The following is a 21,024-nucleotide window of genomic DNA, read 5'->3' on the forward strand; positions in this document are numbered from 1 at the left end:
CATAGAAACACATAGAAAACACCTGCAAAGGTGTCCAAAAGCTGACAAACTGCTCAGAAGACACTCTCTTTAAAAAAGCCGGCCGGCAAATTCAGCAGCGGCATACACCGGTACCCGATAATTTAGACAAGAAGGAATAGAGCATCACACATAGATTAGATAGATAGAAACATGTCAGTCACATATATATGAAGTACAGTGACAGTGTTGGTTACTGCACTTGTCATTTAGTGTAAAGGATTTATTTAAAAAAATAATAGTGTTTTCATGCACTGTCTCTTTAAAAAAGCCGGCCGGCAATTCAGCAGCGGTACCCGACAATTTAGAACAGAAAGATAGAGCATCACACATAGATTAGATAGATAGAAACATGTCAGTCACATTTATAATAAGTACAGTGACAGTGTTTTTGTGTCCAGCCAGGTACAACTAGGCAGCTGTGGGCTGGAATCCGCAGCGCAGGGAGGCCCAAGCTTTCTGGGCCACCCCCGCTGCAAATTGCAGTCCGCAGCCACCCCGGAAAATGGCGCGTTCATAGAAGCGCCATCTTCTGGCGCTGTACCCAACTCATCCAGGGCCCTGATGCGGTGGCTCACTGGGTAATAAAGGGGTTAGGGCCAGCTTGGCATTATCAGCTGGCCCTAAGCCCGAAATTCATGGGGTCACGCCAATATTAGACATGACCACCATGAATTTCTAGTAAAGTATTTAAAAAAAACACAACACCCAGAAAAAAGTCCTTTAATTGAAATAAACACACAATTCTTTATTGTTCTAAATTAAACCATACTTACCATCACGCCCATTCCAGCTGAAGCCAACGATCTCCTGAAATAAAAGAAAAATAATAAAGCAACATCATCCTTACCTTTCCATGGTTCCCATGACAGCTTCAGCTCTGCTACATCGAGATGACAGGCTGGACCGCAGCAGAACGCTGCCATCCAGCCTGTCATCCCGCAGACACTGAGAAGCGCAGGCTTGCTTGCGCTCCACAGTGTCTCTCTGTGAGGGCATCCAGATGAGCCGAGTTAATGTCCAATGATCTCGGCTCACCTCATGCACGTCACTGACAGCGTGGGAAAATTCTCAAGCACTCAGCGCTTCAGCGTGGGAGAATTCTCACACTGAAGCGCTGAGTGCAGGAGAATTCTCCCACGCTGTCAGTGACGTGCAGGAGGTGAGCTGAGCTCATTGGACATGAGCTCACCTTATGCACGTCACTGACAGCGTGGGAAAATTCTCCTGCACTCAGCGCTTCAGCGTGGGAGAATTCTCACGCTGAAGCGCTGAGTGCAGGGAAATTCTCCTACGCTGTCAGTGACGTGCAGGAGGTGAGCTGAGTTCATTGGACATGAGCTCACCTTATGCACATCACTGACAGCGTGGGAGAATTCTCCTGCACTCACCACTTCAGCGTGAGAATTTTCCCACGCTGTCAGTGACGTGCATGAGGTGAACCGAGTTCATTGGACATGAACTCGGCTCATCTGGATGCCATCACAGAGAGACGCTGAGCAGCGCAAGCAAGCCTGCGCTTCTCAGTGTCTGCAGGATGACAGGCTGGATGGCAGCTTTCTGCTGCGGTCCAGCCTGTCATCTCGATGTAGCAGAGCTGAAGCTGTCGTGGGAACCATGGGAAGGTAAGGATTATGTTGCTTTATTATTTTTCTTTTATTGCAGGGGATCGTTGGCTTCAGCTGGAAAGGGCGTGATTGTAAGTATGGTTTAATTTAGAACAATAAAGAATTGTGTCTTTATTTCAATTAAAGGACTTTATTCTGGGTGTTTGTGTTTTTTTTTAACTTTGACTATGGGGTTAGTAATGGGGCTGTCTTATAGACGCCTCTCCATTACTAACCTGGGCTTGATGTCAGCTGGCATTATAAGCTGACATCAACCCCAGCCCTATTACCCCACTGCCACCGCTACAGGGCAGTGGGAAGAGCGAGGCTAAGTGCCAGAATTGGAGCATCCTATGGATGTGCCATTTCTGGGGCGGCTGATGGCTGGTGTTTCTAGCCTGGGAGGGGGCCAATATTCATGGCACCCTTCCTGGGCTATTAATATCAGCCCCCAGCTGTCTGCCTAGCCTTTGCTAGCTATTAAAATAGGGGGGACCCCACGTCAATTTTTTGGGGGGTCCCCCATTTTAATAACTAGTAAAGGCTAGGCATTCAGCTGGGGGCTGATATTAGTAGCCTGGGAAGCTCCGTGGGTACTACCCCTTCCCAGGCTTCAAACATCTGCCCCAGCCGTCTGCTTAACCTCCGCTAGAGACTAAAATTATGGGGGATCCCACGCCAAATTTTTTTAAATAAATCCTTTATTTTAACACTAAATGACAAGTACAGTAATCAACACTGTCACTGTACTTCATATATATGTGACTGACATGTTTCTATCTATCTAATCTATGTGTGATGCTCTATTGCTTCCATTCTAAATTGTCGGGTACAGATGCTGAATTGCCGGCCGGCTTTTTTAAAGAGACGGTGCATGAAAACACTATTATTTTTTTTAATAAATCCTTTACACTAAATGGCAAGTACAGTAATCAACACTGTCACTGTACTTCTTATATATGTGACTGACATGTTTCTATCTATCTAATCTATGTGTGATTCTCTATTCCTTCTATTCTAAATTGTCGGGTACCGCTGCTGAATTGCCGGCCGGCTTTTTTAAAGAGACGGTGCATGAAAACACTAATATTTTTATTTATAAATCCTTTACACTAAATGACAAGTACAGTAATCAGCACTGTCACTGTACTTCTTATATATGTGACTGACATGTTTCTATCTATCTAATCTATGTGTGATGCTCTATTCTTTCGGTTCTAAATTTTCGGGTAAAGGTGTACTGCTGCTGAATTGCCGGCTTTTCATGTTTCACTGTGAGCACAGTTCCCATCGATTTGGGCAATCACTCTAATGCCACAACCACCATGGCTGTGGCATTACAGTGAGTGGCAGACAATCCCTGCATGATTGGTGCTCTAAATAGCGCCAGACATGCAGGACACGCTTTTGGTGCACGAACAGTTATCGAACATAACCTCGAACAGCCGAATTTTTTGCAAATCGTTCTGGTTCGTCGAACAACTCGAACACCGCCCAAAACAGCTCGAATTTGAGATTGGCGAACAGTTCTAGTCGAACACCGCTCATCTCTAATAAGAAATCACTGGAACGTGATGAAACTTGAACACAACACAGTACATATAGGATCATCGTCCTCTGCCGTCCAGGTGATCAGTGGTGTGAATTGTATTGTATGTAATGGACACAGTCTATTATAACACTCAGCATTCACACCTGTTACCTTCTGAGACGTCCGGATATCAGTTGCTTCTTCTTGTAACTTTTGAGAATCTCTTTGATTTATAAAAATTAAAAGTCTTTATTAAGATAGAATTCATAATTGCGATGTCTTGATTGAAGTCTTCATTCCCTAATCTGATACCAAATCTGGCAGTTTTTCCTAACCTATAATATCACAGCGTACCATAGCAATCAGTAATATCCATCTAATTATTATCAAAATGTTAAAATAAATTATGTTTGGAATAATAAACAATAATAGATAATAATTCATTATCAATCAAGTTCTCCATATGATAGAACATTTTTATGTCATAGGTGTAATTACCTTTTCCAACCCATAGGTGTCAGTGTATTTTGAAAAAACAAGTTTTTATATCTTTATTAAACCAATAATATCAAAGAATGTATACTCCTGAACCAAAATGAATAAATATATGAATGTATGAATGAATGAATGAATGAATAAATGAATGAATGAATTGTTGTGTTTACTCAGAAAATGTAAACATTTTTTTTCCTTAGCAATATATATTTAATGAAGCAATACTCTTGTATTTGACATTACTTTATTAAATATTAATGTGTTTTCTCAATTGAGATATTGAACTCAAATAAAATCAAATGAGAATTAAAAAATGAAAAAATAGAAAAATAAGAAGTATAAAGTAAGAATAAAATTTTAAAAATGAAAAATAAAATTAAGAGTAAAAATAAGAATAAAAATAAAAATAAGGCCTTTAAATTTTAATGACAAATGCAGAGTAATTATAATCTCCATAAAAAATACCCTTATATCTCCATTATCTGGATGATTTCATATTTGTCATAACCTTGTACCACCAAAAAATATTAAATTATGCAACTTTGCATGTAATACCCTTCTTAATTATACCATAGTACCTTATTATTATTTCTTCTTTATTAAAATGTGTGGAAAATAAGTATTGATCAAAAGTGATTATGTAATCAGGATCAAAAACACATTTCCCGCCTTAATACCAAAAATATTATTTTATAAAATTTATGTATATATCAGAACCAAATTAAAAATAATTATTCTTCTAGAAATATTGTGCATAAATTTCATATCGATGAGTAGCATAGATTTGACTAAAGAGAGGTGTGTACCTATTTAGGTAACTATTAAAAATAATATTATAGTTATTCAAGAATATTATCATGTGGAAAATTATTCTAAATATAAATTTGCTTTGTAAACCATTTTGATGTGTGGTTGCCCTTATCCACTATTAGTTAAATCAAGAAATAATAATTATTAAAGAAATATAGAAATATATATATGTAGATAATACCTAATTATGTATTATAATTTCCTCAGAATTAAATATATTTTTGTACCTTCACATAAAGAAACATTTTTATTTTTTCAAACATACAAACATACGAAGCCTCTGTCACATCAATCACACTTAGCAGCTGCTGATTTACTCATCTGTCACCTTCACTCTGACATTCACAGATCTGTTCAACTCAAACATTCCACATATGAAGTTTTATATATATATATATATATATTTAACCCAAAATTGTTGTATCCCAATTTATTAATGCGCATTGCCATATCAATTGAATATTCTTTATATTTCTTTGAATATTCCCCAAGTACATATTATATAATGTGAGAGTAAGTCACTGGAATTTCAGACACTTGAAAAAACTCTTGTCTTAGATTCTTTTTTCACTGGCTGTCCGGTCATAAGTTACATCAGTTGAAAATAGAATGAGTGGGATCCTATACTATTAGCTCAAAGTTCAAAGGCCGCAGCTGTCACACGTCATGCTGTAAAGCGACTTTAATTTGCACGAACACTTCATGCACAGAAAATATTAGCAACACAAAAGAATTAATAAGTATTACATATATATTATAGTTCAACTAGATATATTGTTATTATTTTAAAATGTTATACACATAAAATCATGCAATTTTTTCACTTCCTGTGTGAATAAAGAAATAAATCCATTTTAGAGTTCTTTGATCAAATCCTGCTTTGGAATGAAAACTCTAAGGAAATATAAGAAAATAAAATTAAATATCAAATTCATACAGAAACAGAATTATTTAAATATCTTATACATATATTGGTTGGTTCTAATGTAATTCAAAATATTGCTACTTAAATTTATATATATATAAAGTTCTAATTTATTAATTAATATATATATATATATTTTATAAACGTATATATAAATACAATTATACGCAATCTCTACTTAGACAAGTGTATATATATATATATATATATATATGCATATATGAACTATTAGAAACTATGTAACTACAATTTTACTGTATAAGATTATAAATAAATATTGAGACATTGTATTACATTTTGATACAACATTGTAATTACAGTTTTTCCTTAGCCACTCCCTAAACCAAATCTTCTGTCTCTCTCAAATATCTCCAGGAGAGCCCTATTTAGGAAAGACATTTTTCTATCCTTCAAAACCTCAGAGAACTGCCTGTTCTTCTGTCCACATTCCATGACGTCACTGTGAGTTGGTCGTCTCACCTGTCTCTGTCCATCAGTTTCAGCCATTTTCCTTTTTAGAGAATCACAGTTCTGACTGAGAATTAACTCATTCTGTGGAGAGATGGATCTTTGCAATGGCTGATATGGCTTATAACATATATGAAATCTTCTGCGTATTTGATAGAGTTCACTATGGGGATGACTCAGTCTAGGAGAGTTTGATATTGGCTTTTGGTAAGATTTTACCTTTCCTGGTTTTATAAATTTAGCTTGATTTATTTTCTTTTCACGATTCTCATGTTTTCTAACAAAATCCAGCATCTGCGCACATTCAAATAATTAATTTTTTTGTGATGCCATAACTTGGGAAACTGAATTTAGGAATTTGAATTTTTGTACAAAAGTTGTTATCATATGTTGTACTTTTCCATTTTTGATGAGAGCTTTGTACAACCGTTCAAATATGGACATGAATGTATATGTACATTCCTTCCTACCAATCCTTAGTTTCTGCAGATCTTCTATGTTGGGAAAATCCTTTGTCACACAATAAATCAAATATCTTAATCTGTCCGAATCATTTTCCCATCCATTAGGAGAGTCATTTTCTCAGGGCATTAAATGTAAACGTCTGGACAATGTCACAGGAATCCATATTTTAAATAATTGATTCCTCTCCTCATTGGATAAATCAAACTTATCAGAGAAGCTCTCAAATGTCTCTGAATTTCTACAGGCATGGATTTTGACATCATATTTTGGCATGATTTTGTATAATTTCAGCTAATTTTTCATCATTTTAATTTGGAGTTGAGCCTGGGTAATTCCAGAATTCTCTGATATTTTTAGTGGCTCTTGTACGTCCGTTCCTCCTACGTCACTCACGTCTCCTCCCACATCACCTAGTATGTCGGTTTCTCGTATGTCAGTCATGTCTCCTCCCATGTCAGGTTTCTGTATGTCCGTCTCTTGGTCAGACCCAAGGTCACCTTCAGTTACAGACACGTGTCTTACTTCTTGTTCATTTTCCACATTACAGTCAGAATCAGTATCACCATCTGACACTTCTACACTATTTTCCTGCTTAGAAATCTCTAACACAAGACTATGAAAAAAATCTACCAAATGTAGAATATTTCTCAATTTCTGTTTGTCTCTATTTACCAATTTAGAAGTTAACTGTAAATTCTGCAATTCACATTCTTTGTATAAACTGAGCCACAAAACTTCTATGTCATCTCCTACATTAACTTTGAAATTAATATTACTTTGTTTAGCAAAAGAAGAAATTATATCCATATTTTGCTTACCTTAAGATTCCTTGGCTTCTCTTTATCAGCACGTCCTGTCTTCAGTTCGTCTGATTCTTTTCCTGTGTGATTCTGTTCCTTGTTAGTACCTCTGCTTCCTGTCTTTCCTCAGTCTGTAGGTCCTTTCTGCTTCTCGTGACAAACTAGTGAATTTACTGACACGTGAACAACAGCTGTTCAGCTCGTCAGGACTTCCCCCTTGTTCACGGAAGAAATTCACTTACTTAATTTAAAAAACAAAAAAACAGGACTGGCTGGCTCACCATTGTAAAATAATACTCTTCCTGTATTATTTTTTTCTACTGAGGACTTCTCAAAGTATCAATATCACGATATTCTTATAAAAAAATGTATCTATTTACTCTTGGATTGTCCATTAAAAAGAATCAGATTGCAGCAGGTACATACAATAATTAGTTATAAAGTTATTGTCCATTTGTCCATAATTAGCTTAATTGTTGAGATTCACCCATCTTTCCTTGGATCCTGGCTGGTAAATCATGTCTTTGTCCAGCATGTGTCCAGGCCTACATGTCATCTGCTTCTCAGCATGAAGATTCTGTGTCTTGTGGGGTGGGCAGAGCAAGAGAGCCCCCCCTTTCTGTACCATGGGCTTTTATAGCCAGTCGTATGGACACCTGTTCTACATATGGTAGTGAACCAAAAATACACACACAAATAGCGCATGTCAACTAGACACGATGGCTGAGGCATAGAACTCAGAAAAATGATTATCGATTAACATTCCAAATGAATTTCCATAATTAACCATTTAACAGAGACCGCCTGGGAATGCCAGGTGCTGTAGGCTTTTGCTTTTTTCTTCCTTCCACCAGCAGGGGGCACTCTCTTCTATGCCTTTTTTCCATTCCCTTTCACAAGTGCACACATTCATTCTCTTTTCTTTTTTTCATTTGCTTTCTCTCTTGCGCTATTTCATCTCTGCAAAATACCAGCATACTTCTGATCACCATGAGCCTCCAGCATTGTTGCTTATTTACTTTTAATACTAGGCTCCTTTTCACCAGGACCAGCGTCTCCCGGGTGGCTGGAGGCAACCACCGGTAACCCCAAGCAGAAGACCTTTGCAGGCAACACGACCCTCCCCCCTGAAGAGCAGCTCAAAGTCACTGGCAACCATCTCACCCTCTTCCTTCATTCACCCCTGGACGTCTCGCTCCGCCCCCAAGTTACGGGTCCAGCTTGCTCTTTCTGTCACATTACCGCGATGAAGGGTTTAGCCTGCAGGAGACCCTGCGCCGAGCCATTTTTGAAGACACCTGATGCGGCGGGTGAATCACTGCTAAACAAACCACACCTGTAGGGACGGCACAGCCTTTGCATGCACCCTTCGGAGCCCGCCCCGTCACGGCCAGACTGCTCGCCACCAAGCGATCCTGAGAAAGGATGGCCGGGCAATGGATCGAGCAGCGTTTACTGGCCATACTACCTTGCATACGCCCGATCTCGTCTGATCTTGGAAGCAAAGCAGGGCTTGGCTTGGACAGCTCTTGGACGGGAGACCTCCTGGGAACACCAGGTGCTGTAGACCATTTTGATGACGTTTTGCCCTACTGCCCAGCTCGGCTAGCATGGAACGGCGCCTTGCCGGACACCGACCTTAAGTAACTTAGATGATGGAAGCCCCAAGGCCTCTGAGCCAGTTGGCAGCTAAGTACGCTACCACGCAGGCCTGACACCGAGCTCCTTGCCACGGCTAGGAGTGCTTATTGACTCCGCAGCTCGCCGTGTGGAAATGATGGCGTTAAAAGCACCCGGCGCCGTGAAGGGGCCAGGCTTTCAGCAGGTGCCCAGGGAAGGTTTTGTATGCCGGCCGCCTAGCGAGGGCCAGCAGAAGTAACATATTTCTCTGCAAAGAAGCTTGTGTAACCAAGCCAGACGGCTGACAAAGAGCTAACCTCAGTGCAAGGAAGGCAGGGAAGGTGCGGAAGGAATTGGGGAAGGGGGGGGGTGATTCCTGCTAGGGCCCAGAAATCATAAAACAGGCAAGAGAGTCTGACGCATGGTGACGGAGAGGTTGTAGGGGCAGATAGGGGTTGTTGTCAAGTGCGAGCACGTGTGCATGCTCTCTTGTGTGTGAGAGTGCGCTTCCTAGGTGTGGCGCGCTGCAGACAGTCAAAGGGATTGTTCCCTTTCATTAAAAGTTAATCCCCGGCTGCAGGCTATTAGAAAGCAACTAACCGCGCTCTACTCACCCTACCCGGGTCTACCGGTGAGTCTCGCCTCTGCTCCCGGCCTGTGGCATTGGCCGTGAAGCCGACGTTCCGTTGACAGCGCTGCAGCCGATCAGTGAGCTCAGCGGCTCTGAGTGGGGCCTTCTGTCTACAAGACCTTTTAAGGAAGTCAGTAAAAAAATTGAAGAGAAGGGAAAACACAAAAGGACCTGGTCTTGCTGAGCACTGGAGAGGGCAGCCAGCAGCCGAACTTCAAAGTACAAAAGCAGCAAGTGAGAGGCTTGCCTGTCCCTAAGGCCACACCACCCTGAACAAGCCTGGTCTCATCTCATCTTGGAAGCTAACCAGGGTCAGGCCTGGTTAGTACTTGGATGGGAGACTGCCTAGGAATACCAGGTGCAGTAGGCTTTTGCCTTTTCTTTCCTTCCACCAGCAGGCGGCACTCTCCTCTGTGCCTTTTTTCCATTCCCTTTCACAAGTGCACACATTCATTCTCTTTTCTTTTTTTCATTTGCTTTCTCTCTTGCGCTATTTCATCTCTGCAAAATACCAGCATCCTTCTGATCACCGTGGGCCTCCAGCATTGTTGCTTCTTTACTTTTAATACTAGGACCAGCGTCTCCCGCGTGGCTGGAGGCAACCACCGGTAACCCCAAGCAGAAGACCTTTGCAGGCAACACGACCCTCCCCCCTGAAGAGCAGCTCAAAGTCACTGGCAACCATCTCACCCTCTTCCTTCTTTCACCCGTGGACGTCTCGCTCCGCCCCCAAGTTACGTGTCCAGCTTGCTCTTTCTGTCACATTAACGCGATGAAGGGTTTAGCCTGCAGGAGACCCTGCGCCGAGACATTTTTGAAGACACCTGATGCGGCGGGTGAATCACTGCTAAACAAACCACACTTGTAGGGACGGCACAGCCTTTGCATGGACCCTTCGGAGCCCGCCCCGTCACGGCCAGATTGCTCGCCACCAAGCGATCCTGAGAAAGGCTAGCCGGGCGATGGATCGAGCAGCGTCTACTGGCCATACCACCTTGGATACGCCCGATCTTGTCTGATCTCAGAAGCAAAGCAGGGCTGGGCTCAGACAGTACTTGGATGGGAGATCTCCTGGGTACACCGGGTGCTGTAGACCATTTTGATGACGTTTTGCCCTACTGCCCAGCTCGGCTAGCATGGAACGGCTCCTTGCCGGACACCGACCTTAAGTAACTTAGATGATGGAAGCCCCAAGGCCTCTGAGCCAGTTGGCAGCTAAGTACGCTACCCCGCTGCCTTCACGCAGGCCTGACACCGAGCTCCTTGCCACGGCTAGGAGTGCTTATTGACTCCGCAGCTCGCTGTGTGGAAATGATGGCGTTAAAAGCACCCGGGGCCGTGAAGGGGCCAGGCTTTCAGCAGGTGCCCAGGGAAGGTTTTGGATGCCGGCCGCCTAGCAAGGGCCAGCAGAAGTAACATGTTTCTCTGCAAAGAAGCTTGTGTAACCAAGCCAGACGGCTGACAAAGAGCTAACCTCAGTGCAAGGAAGGCAAGGAAGGTGCGGAAGGAATTGGGGAGGGGGGGGTGATTCCTGCTAGGGCCCTGAAATCATAAAACAGGCAGGAGAGTCTGACGCATGGTGATGGAGAGGTTGTAGGGGCAGATAGGGGGTGTTGTCACGTGCGAGCACGTGTGTATGATGGCTTGTGTGTGAGAGTGCGCTTCCTTGGTGTGGCACGCTGCAGACAGTCAAAGGGATTGTTCCCTTTCATTAAAAGTTAATCCCCGGCTGCAGGCTATTAGAAAGCAACTAACCGCGCTCTACTCACCCTACCCGGGTCTACAGGTGAGTCTCGCCTCTGCTCCCGGCCTGTGGCATTGGCCGTGATGCTGACGTTCCGTCGACAGCGCTGCAGTCGATCAGTGAGCTCAGCGGCTCTGAATGGGGCGTTGTGTCCACAAGACCTTTTAAGGAAGCCAGCAAAAAAATTGAAGAGAAGGGAAAGCACAAAAGGACCTGGTCTTGCTGAGCACTGGAAAGGGCAGCCGGCAGCCAGACGTCAAAGTAGAAAAGCAGCAAGTGAGAGGCTTGTATCTGCCTACGGCCACACCACCCTGAACACACCCGATCTTGTCTGATCTTGGAAGCTAAGCAGGGTCAGGCCTGGTTAGTACTTGGATGGGAGACCACCTGGGAATACCAGGTGCTGTAGGCTTCTGCTTTTTCCTTCCTTCCACCAGCAGGGGGCACTCTCTTCTATGCCTTTTTTCCATTCCCTTTCACAAGTGCACACATTCATTCTCTTTTCTTTTTTTCATTTCCTTTCTCTCTTGCGCTATTTCATCTCTGCAAAATACCAGCATCCTTCTGATCACCGTGGGCCTCCAGCATTGTTGCTTCTTTACTTTTAATACTAGGCTCCTTTTCACGAGGACCAGCGTCTCCCGCGTGGCTGGAGGCAACCACCGGTAACCCCAAGCAGAAGACCTTTGCAGGCAACACGACCCTCCCCCCTGAAGAACAGCTCAAAGTCACTGGCAACCATCTCACCCTCTTCCTTCATTCTCCCCTGGACGTCTCGCTCCGCCCCCAAGTTACGGGTCCAGCTTGCTCTTTCTGTCACATTACCGCGATGAAGGGTTTAACCTGCAGGAGACCCTGCGCCGAGACATTTTTGAAGACACCTGATGCGGCGGGTGAATCACTGCTAAACAAACCACACCTGTAGGGACGGCACAGCCTTTGCATGGACCCTTCGGAGCCCGCCCCGTCACGGCCAGATTGCTCGCCACCAAGCGATCCTGAGAAAGGCTGGCCGGGCCATAGATCGAGCAGCGTCTACTGGCCATACCACCTTGGATACGCCCGATCTTGTCTGATCACGAAAGCAAAGCAGGGGTGGGCTCAGACAGTACTTGGATGGGAGACCTCCTGGGAACACCGGGTGCTGTAGACCATTTTGATGACGTTTTGCCCTACTGCCCAGCTTGGCAAGCATGGAACGGCGCCTTGCCATACACCGACCTTAAGTAACTTAGATGATGGAAGCCCCAAGGCCTCTGAGCCAGTTGGCAGCTAAGTACACTACCCCGCCGCCTTCACTCAGGCCTGACACCGAGCTCCTTGCCACGGCTAGGAGTGCTTATTGACTCCGCAGCTCGCTGTGTGGAAATGATAGCGTTAAAAGCACCCGGGGCCGTGAAGGGGCCAGGCTTTCAACAGGTGCCCAGGGAAGGTTTTGGATGCCTGCCGCCTAGCGAGTGCCAGCAGAAGTAACATGTATCTCTGCAAAGAAGCTTGTGTAACCAAGCCAGACGGCTGCCAAAGAGCTAACCTCAGTGCAAGGAAGGCAAGGAAGGTGCGGAAGGAATTGGGGAGGGGTGATTCCTGATAGGGCCCTGAAATCATAAAACAGGCAGGAGAGTCTGACGCATGGTGACGGAGAGGTTGTAGGGGCAGATAGGGGGTGTTGTCACGTGCGAGCACGTGTGCATGCTGGCTTGTGTGTGAGAGTGCGCTTCCTAGGTGTGGCGCGCTGCAGACAGTCAAAGGGATTGTTCCCTTTCATTAAAAGTTAATCCCCGGCTGCAGCCTATTAGAAAGCAACTAACCGCGCTCTACTCACCCTACCGGTGAGTCTCGCCTCTGCTCCCGGCCTGTGGCATTGGCTGTGAAGCTGACGTTCCGTCGACAGCGCTGCAGCCGATCAGTGAGCTCAGCGGCTCTGAGTGGGGCGTTGTGTCTACAAGACCTTTTAAGGAAGCCAGCAAAAAAATTGAAGAGAAGGGAAAGCACAAAAGGACCTGGTCTTGCTGAGCACTGGAAAGGGCAGCCGGCAGCCAGACGTCAAAGTAGAAAAGCAGCAAGTGAGAAGCTTGTCTTTGCCTACGGCCACACCACCCTGAACACGTCCGATCTCATCTGATCTTGGAAGCTAAGCAGGGTTGGGCCTGGTTAGTACTTGGATGGGAGAATGTAAAATAATACGCTTCCTGTATTATTTTTTTCTACTGAGGACTTCTCAAAGTATCAATATCACGATATTCTTATAAAAAAATGTATCTATTTATTCTTGGATTGTTCATTAAAAAGAATCAGATTGCAGCAGGTACATACCATAATTAGTTATAAAGTAATTGTCCATTTGTCCATAATTAGCTTATTTGTTGAGTTTCACCCATGTTTCCTTGGATCCTGGCTGGTAAATCATGTCTTTGTCCAGCATGTGTCCAGGCCTACATGTCATCTGCTTCTCAGCATGAAGATTCTGTGTTTTGTGGGGTGGGCACAGCAAGAGAGCCCCCCCTTTCTGTACCATGGGCTTTTATAGCCAGTCGTATGGACACCTGTTCTACATATGGTAGTGAACCAAAAATACACACACAAATAGCGCATGTCAACTAGACACGATGGCTGAGGCATAGAACTCAGAAAAATGATTATCGATTAACATTCCAAATGAATTTCCATAATTAACCATTTAACATTTCCCCCTTTTTTGAGAATAAAAGGACTTTAACTGAAATTTCTCAAAAGAAGATACATTCATCAATCATTTTTTCTTTCCTTCTTCCTTGGCAATATCATTAAATTTCCATAATAATAATAGTAATAATAGTATCAATATCGGATTATTGTTATATAATAATGTGAATTCATGTTATGGTAAGGCGTGACTAATATTCATTTAATATGTATAATTATACTTCCCTATATCTAAATTGAAGCAATCGCGGGTTCAATCGTCATCATCTGATGTCATCGGGTCGTCGTCTCGTCTTCTTCTTGGTTCTTTTATAACACAGTCTTTAGATGAAAACTCCTTTGAAATAAATTACAGCATGTAGATATTGTACAGTCCATAATTGTGTTCATTATTGTTCAGTCCATAAACTGTACTCTTTATTAGAAAGATCATGTATGTCAGTTGATAAGAAAACAGAGTCCATGGATGAAATGTAGCTTTAATATCTGTGCAGTGTCACCTGGACTTACGTTGGATCGTCTTTGGAATCTTCCGTGTGTCCGCACTGGTCTCGTGTCACTTTTGGAACAGATGTGACGTCTTTGGTCAGTAAAGCAAGGGTTAACTTTACACTTTCCTGCTTTATATAGCACCATAACCAGTACTCAGTACTTTATATACAGGACACATATGCCAGGTATTACCTGTTCACCAGCTTTCATTGAAGCGTTGCAGGTGATAAGAAACCACTGGAACGTGATAAAACTTAAACACAACACAGTACATATAGGATCATCGTCCTCTGTCGTCCTGGTGATCAGTGGTGTGAATTGTATTGTATGTAATGGACACAGTCTATTATAACACTTTATTAAGATAGAATTCATAATTGCGATGTCTCGATTGAAGTCTTCATTCCCTAATCTGATACCAAATCTGGCAGTTTTTCCTAACCTATAATATCACAGCGTACCATAGCAATCAGTAATATCCATCTAATTATTATCAAAATATTAAAATAAATAATGTTTGGAATAATAAACAATAATAGATAATAATTCATTATCAATCAAGTTCTCCATATGATAGAACATTTTTATGTCATAGGTGTAATTACCTTTTCCAACCCATAGGTGTCAGTGTATTTTGAAAAAACAAGTTTTTATATCTTTATTAAACCAATAATATCAAAGAATGTATACTCCTGAACCAAAATGAATAAATATATGAATGTATGAATGAATGAATGAATGAATAAATGAATGAATGAATTGTGTTTACTCAGAAAATGTAAACATTTTTTTCTTTAGCAATATATATTTAATGAAGCAATACTCTTGTATTAGACATTACTTTATTAAATATGAATGTGTTTTCTCAATTGAGATATTGAACTGAAATAAAATCAAATGAGAATTAAAAAATGAAAAAATAGAAAAATAAGAAGTATAAAGTAAGAATAAAATTTTAAAAATGAAAAATAAAATTAAGAGTAAAAATAAGAATAAAAATAAAAATAAGGCCTTTAAATTTTAATGACAAATGCAGAGTAATTATATTCTCCATAAAAAATACCCTTATATCTCCATTATCTGGATGATTTCATATTTGTCATAACCTTGTACCACCAAAAAATATTAAATTATGCAACTTTGCATGTAATACCCTTCTTAATTATACCATAGTACCTTATTATTATTTCTTCTTTATTAAAATGTGTGGAAAATAAGTATTGATCAAAAGTGATTATGTAATCAGGATCAAAAACACATTTTCTCCCTTAATACCAAAAATATTATTTTATAAAATTTATGTATATATCAGAACCAAATTAAAAATAATTACTCTTCTAGAAATATTGTGCATAAATTTCATATCGATGAGTAGCATAGATTTGACTAAAGAGAAGTGTGTACCTATTTAGGTAACCATTAAAAATAATATTATAGTTATTCAAGAATATTATCATGTGGAAAATTATTCTAAATATAAATTTGCTTTGTAAACCATTTTGATGTGTGGTTGCCCTTATCCACTATTAGTTAAATCAAGAAATAATAATTATTAAAGAAATATAGAAATATATACATGTAGATACAGTGCCTACAAGTAGTATTCAACCCCCTGCAGATTTAGCTGGCTTGATAAGATGCAAATAAGTTAGAGCCTTCAAACTGCAAACGAGAGTAGGTTTTGTGAACAGAAGCATAAATCTTACAAACCAAAAAGTTATGTTGCTCAGTTGAATTTTATTAAATTTTAAACATAAAAGTGTGGGTCAATTATTATTCAACCTCTATGTTTAATATTTTGTGGAATAACCCTTGTTTGCAATTACAGCTAATAATCGTCTTTTATAAGACCTGATCAGGCCGGCACAGGTCTGTGGAGTTATCTTGGCCCACTCCTCCATGCAGATCTTCTCCAAGTTATCTAGGTTCTTTGGGTGTCTCATGTGGACTTTATTCTTGAGCTCCTTCCACAAGTTTTCAATTGGGTTAAGGTCAGGAGACTGACTAGGCCACTCTAACACCTTGACTTTTTCCCTCTTGAACCAGGCCTTGGTTTTCTTGGCTGTGTGCTTTGGGTCGTTGTCTTGTTGGAAGATGAAATTATGATCCATCTTAAGATCCTTGATGGAGGAGCGGAGGTTCTTGGCCAAAATCTCCAGGTAGGCCGTGCTATCCATCTTCCCATGGATGCGGACCAGATGGCCAGGCCCCTTGGCAGAGAAACAGCCCCACAGCATGATGCTGCCACCACCATGCTTGACTGTAGGGATGGTATTCTTGGGGTCATATGCAGTGCCATCCAGTCTCCAAACGTCACGTGTGTGGTTGGCACCAAAGATCTCGATCTTGGTCTCATCAGACCATAGAACCTTGAACCAGTCTGTCTCAGAGTCCTCCAAGTGATCATGAGCAAACTGTAGACGAGCCTTGACATGACGCTTTGAAAGTAAAGGTACCTTACGGGCTCGTCTGGAACGGAGACCATTGCGGTGGAGTACGTTACTTATGGTATTGACTGAAACCAATGTCCCCACTGCCATGAGATCTTCCCGGAGCTCCTTCCTTGTTGTCCTTGGGTTAGCCTTGACTCTTCGGACAATCCTGGCCTCGGCACGGGAGGACACTTTCAAAGGCTGTCCAGGCCGTGGAAGGCTAACAGTAGTTCCATAAGCCTTCCACTTACGGATGATGCTCCCAACAGTGGAGACAGGTAGGCCCAACTCCTTGGAAAGGGTTTTGTACCCCTTGCCAGCCTTGTGACCCTCCACGATCTTGTCTCTGATGGCCTTGGAATGCTCTTTTGTCTTTCCCATGTTGACCATGTCTGAGTGCTGTTCACAAGTTTGGGGAGGGTCTTAAATAGTCAGAAAAGGCTGGCAAAAGAGATCTTTAATCCACACATGTGAAGCTCATTATTCTTGGTGCCTGAACTACTTCTTAATACTTTAGGGGGAACAAACAGAATTCTTGTGGTTTGAGGGGTTGAATAATAAATGACACTCTGAATTAACTTTTAATGTTTTAAAAAAACAAAAAAACAAAAAAAAAGTTGCTGCAGTGCATTTCCCACTTCCAGGCTGATCTACAGTACAAATGTCACAATGCCAAGTTAATTCCGCATGTGTCAACCACCTAAATCTGCAGGGGGTTGAATACTACTTGTAGGCACTGTAATACCTAATTATGTATTATAATTTCCTCAGAATTAAATATATTTTTGTACCTTCACATAAAGAAACATTTTTTTTTTCAAACATACAAACATACGAGGCCTCTGTCATATCAATCACACTTAGCAGCTGCTGATTTACTCATCTGTCACCTTCACTCTGACATTCACAGATCTGTTCAACTCAAACATTCCACATATGAAGTTTTAGATATATATATATATTTAACCCAAAATTGTTGTATCCCAATTTATTAATGCGCATTGCCATATCAATTGAATATCTTTATATTTATATACTGGATTTTGGCTGTTGGAGCTGAAAAGAGGACATCGGTAAACCAGGGGAGGAGTCCTGAGGAGATAATTTGCATATTCCCACTGCATTTTGGGGTAAGTGAAGAGTCTCCGCGAGCTCAAAGAACACTGGATTTTGGCTGTTGGAGCTGAAAAGAGGACATCGGTAAACCAGGGGAGGAGTCCTGAGGAGATAATTTGCATATTCCCAATGCATTTTGGGGTAAGTGAAGAGTCTCCGCGAGCTCAAAGAACACTGGATTTTGGCTGTTGGAGCTGAAAAGAGGACATCGGTAAAGCTTTTTTTTTAAGCTTTTTTCACTGTTTTCAGAACATTAACAATAAGAACATGGAAGAGTCCAGGAGCTATTTGGTGAGCTGCATATCCTGCTACATGTTCACAGACTTGCCAGTGGAAAAGCCAAACTTCACATGCCAGAAATGCAAGCTTGTGTCCCTGTTGGAGGAAAAGTTGCGAAATCTAGAAGAGAGGTTAACTACCTTGAAAATCATTAAGGAAGGTGAAGAGTTCTTATACAGAGCAGAATTATCTCTTCATGATTCAGAAAGAGAAGAAATTCGAACTGCACCTGACGAAACAGAGGAATGGAAGCATGTGACCCACAGAAGCAGGAGGATCGAGAGGCAGTCAGCACAGATACTGCTCAGGAACCAGTACCAGGCTCTCACGCAGGAGAACCATGAAAAAATACAGCAAAATAAGACTTTGCCAGCAATGAATAACCTTGTAAGCCCTCAGAATCCTCCTGGATGGAAAAAGAAGAATGTTGTGAAGAAAAAACGGAGAGTGGTGGTCATGGGGGATTCCCTGTTAAGAGGAACAGAGGCCGCTATCTGCAGACCAGACATAACCTCAAGAGAAATGTGCTGTCTTCCAGGAGCAAAAATTAACGATGTGTCTGACAGGATATCAAGATTCTTCAGACCTACAGATCACTACCCATTCCTGCTACTACATGTGGGGACAAATGACACGGCAAGAAAGGACCTGGAAACCATCTGCAGTGACTTTGAAGACTTAGGCAAGAAAGTGAAAGAATTGGGAGCGCAGGTGGTCTTCTCATCCATCCTCCCAGTGGATGGCCATGGAACAATGAGGTGGAATAAGATTCTACAGGTGAACAACTGGCTACGTCGATGGTGCTGTCAACAAGGATTTGGATTTCTGGATCACGGAATGAATTACCTATACGATGGACTACTTGCTAGAGATGGGGTGCACCTTACGAAGACTGGAAAACATGTATTTGGAAGTCGCCTTGCTACACTCATCAGAAGAGCTTTAAACTAGAACAATGTGGGAAGGGAAGCAAAAGGCCAGAAAAAGCCATACAGCTGACAAATACTATTGAGATCTCTGCTACTGGAAGTGGAAAGGAAGAACAAAGACAAAACAATTTAAATAATAAAAATATGGGAGGAAGAGAAACCAATCACAAACTAAAATGTTTTTATACAAATGCACAAAGCATGCGCAACAAACAAGGAGAATTGGAACTACTAACGCAGGAAAAGGAATATGATGTCATTGGAATCACTGAAACTTGGTGGGACGATACACGATTGGAATAAAAGGCTAAAAGGATACAACTTATTTGCAAGAAACAGACTTGATAAACGAGGAGGAGGTGTTGCATTGTATGTTAGAAAAGCGTATATCTGCACAGAGATTGAAGCTTCAGAGACTGGGAGTTCTGTGGAAACTGTTTGGGTAAGAATACAAGGAGAGAACAACGGAAAGGACACCATTGTAGGCATTTACTAGAGGCCACCTGGGCAAGCTGAAGATATGGATGAACTCTTTATGTATCAAATGACCAAGTTCTCCAAAAAATATGACGTAGTGGTCATGGGAGATTTCAACTATCCAGACATTTGTTGGGAATCTCTGTCAAGTAAAACTAACAGGTCAAGCAAATTCTTATCCTCTCTTGCTGACAACTTTATCTTGTAGGGGAGAAAACAAGTGGATCTGCTACTTTGGATCTAATCCTTATAAACAGGGAGGAAATGGTTGAGGAGGTAAAGGTGGCTGGGACCCTAGGAGGCAGCGATCATGCTATTATAGAATTTTGGATAACTAGAGGAGGAAGACATGTGAAGACTCAAACTTCAAGGTTAGATTTTAGAAAGGCAGATTTTAAGACACTCAGAAAGAGAATAGGAGGGATCCAATGGCTGGATGTCCTTAAGGACAAAAATGTCCAGGAAGGATGGGAAATTTTTAAAAATGAGATTCTCAAAGCACAATCGTTAACAATCCCGAAAAGTAGGAAGAATGGGAAGCATTTAAGGAAACCAGGATGGATGAACACAGAACTTAAACACATGCTAAAAAGAAAGAAAGAAATGTTTATTAAATGGAAAGAGGGAGGCATATCTAAAGAAGATTATAATGCAGTCTGCAGATCCAGCAGGGCACGTATCAGGTTAGCTAAAGCTGACAATGAGTTAAGGCTTGCAAGAGATGTCAAAAGCAATAAAAAAGGATTTTGGGGGTATGTCAAAAGTAAAAGAAAAGTCAAAGATGCTATAGGATTTTTACAGGATGAAAATGGAGAAATGGTAAGAGAGGATGTTGAGAAGGCCGAACGTTTTAATTCTTATTTTGCATCTGTTTTCTCTCAGAAAGAAAATGTAACATCAACTGATCTCCACTGTCCTTTTAAAGGAATAGAGGAATCCAAGTTATCTGTAAACAGAAAGATTGTGAGGGAATATTTAGCTAACATAAATGAGTTCAAGTCTCCAGGTCCAGATGAATTACACCCCAGAGTACTGAAGGAGATCGTAGAAGAAATTTTAGAACCACTCTCCATAATCTTTGAAAATTCTTGGAGAACAGGAGAAGTCCCAGAAGACTGGAGAAGAGCAAATGTTGTTCCTATCTTCAAAAAGGGGAAGAAGGTGGACCCAGGGAACTATAGGCCGGTGAGTCTGACTTCTATACCAGAAAAGATCTTTGAACAAATTATTAAACAACATGTATGTAAGTACATGGATAAGAATGAAGTGATTAACCAGAGTCAGCATGGGTTTGTAACTAACAAGTCATGTCAGACTAACTTAATTTCCTTCTATGACAGAATCACTGACTGGGTGGATCAGGGAAATGCTGTAGATATAGTATATCTTGACTTCAGCAAAGCATTTGACAAAGTATCTCACACCATCCTTATTGAAAAAATGACCAAGTATGCAATGGACCAGGCAACTGTTAGGTGGATTCATAACTGGCTTAGTGATCGG

At 41.6% G+C, this 21,024-nt stretch overlaps 1 non-coding gene and 3 pseudogenes across 1 annotated transcript; all 4 read left to right on the forward strand.

The window, feature by feature from the left end:
• The first annotated feature begins 8,569 nt into the window (after positions 1-8,569).
• LOC141270204 (5S ribosomal RNA) lies at positions 8,570-8,689 on the forward strand (annotated as a pseudogene).
• Positions 8,690-10,346: 1,657 nt separating this feature from the next.
• On the forward strand, positions 10,347-10,466 carry LOC141269897 (5S ribosomal RNA; annotated as a pseudogene).
• A 941-nt stretch (positions 10,467-11,407) lies between these two features.
• LOC141266404 (5S ribosomal RNA) lies at positions 11,408-11,526 on the forward strand. Its single transcript, XR_012320442.1, has one exon. It is a non-coding gene; the product is annotated as a 5S ribosomal RNA (ribosomal RNA).
• Positions 11,527-12,147: 621 nt separating this feature from the next.
• Positions 12,148-12,267, forward strand: LOC141269735 (5S ribosomal RNA; annotated as a pseudogene).
• The last annotated feature ends 8,757 nt before the right edge of the window (positions 12,268-21,024 follow it).

This window comes from Phyllobates terribilis, unplaced genomic scaffold (assembly GCF_046119375.1).
Source record: "Phyllobates terribilis strain yellow unplaced genomic scaffold, ASM4611937v1 Scaffold_4__5_contigs__length_816908805, whole genome shotgun sequence".
Lineage (NCBI taxonomy): Eukaryota > Metazoa > Chordata > Amphibia > Anura > Dendrobatidae > Phyllobates > Phyllobates terribilis.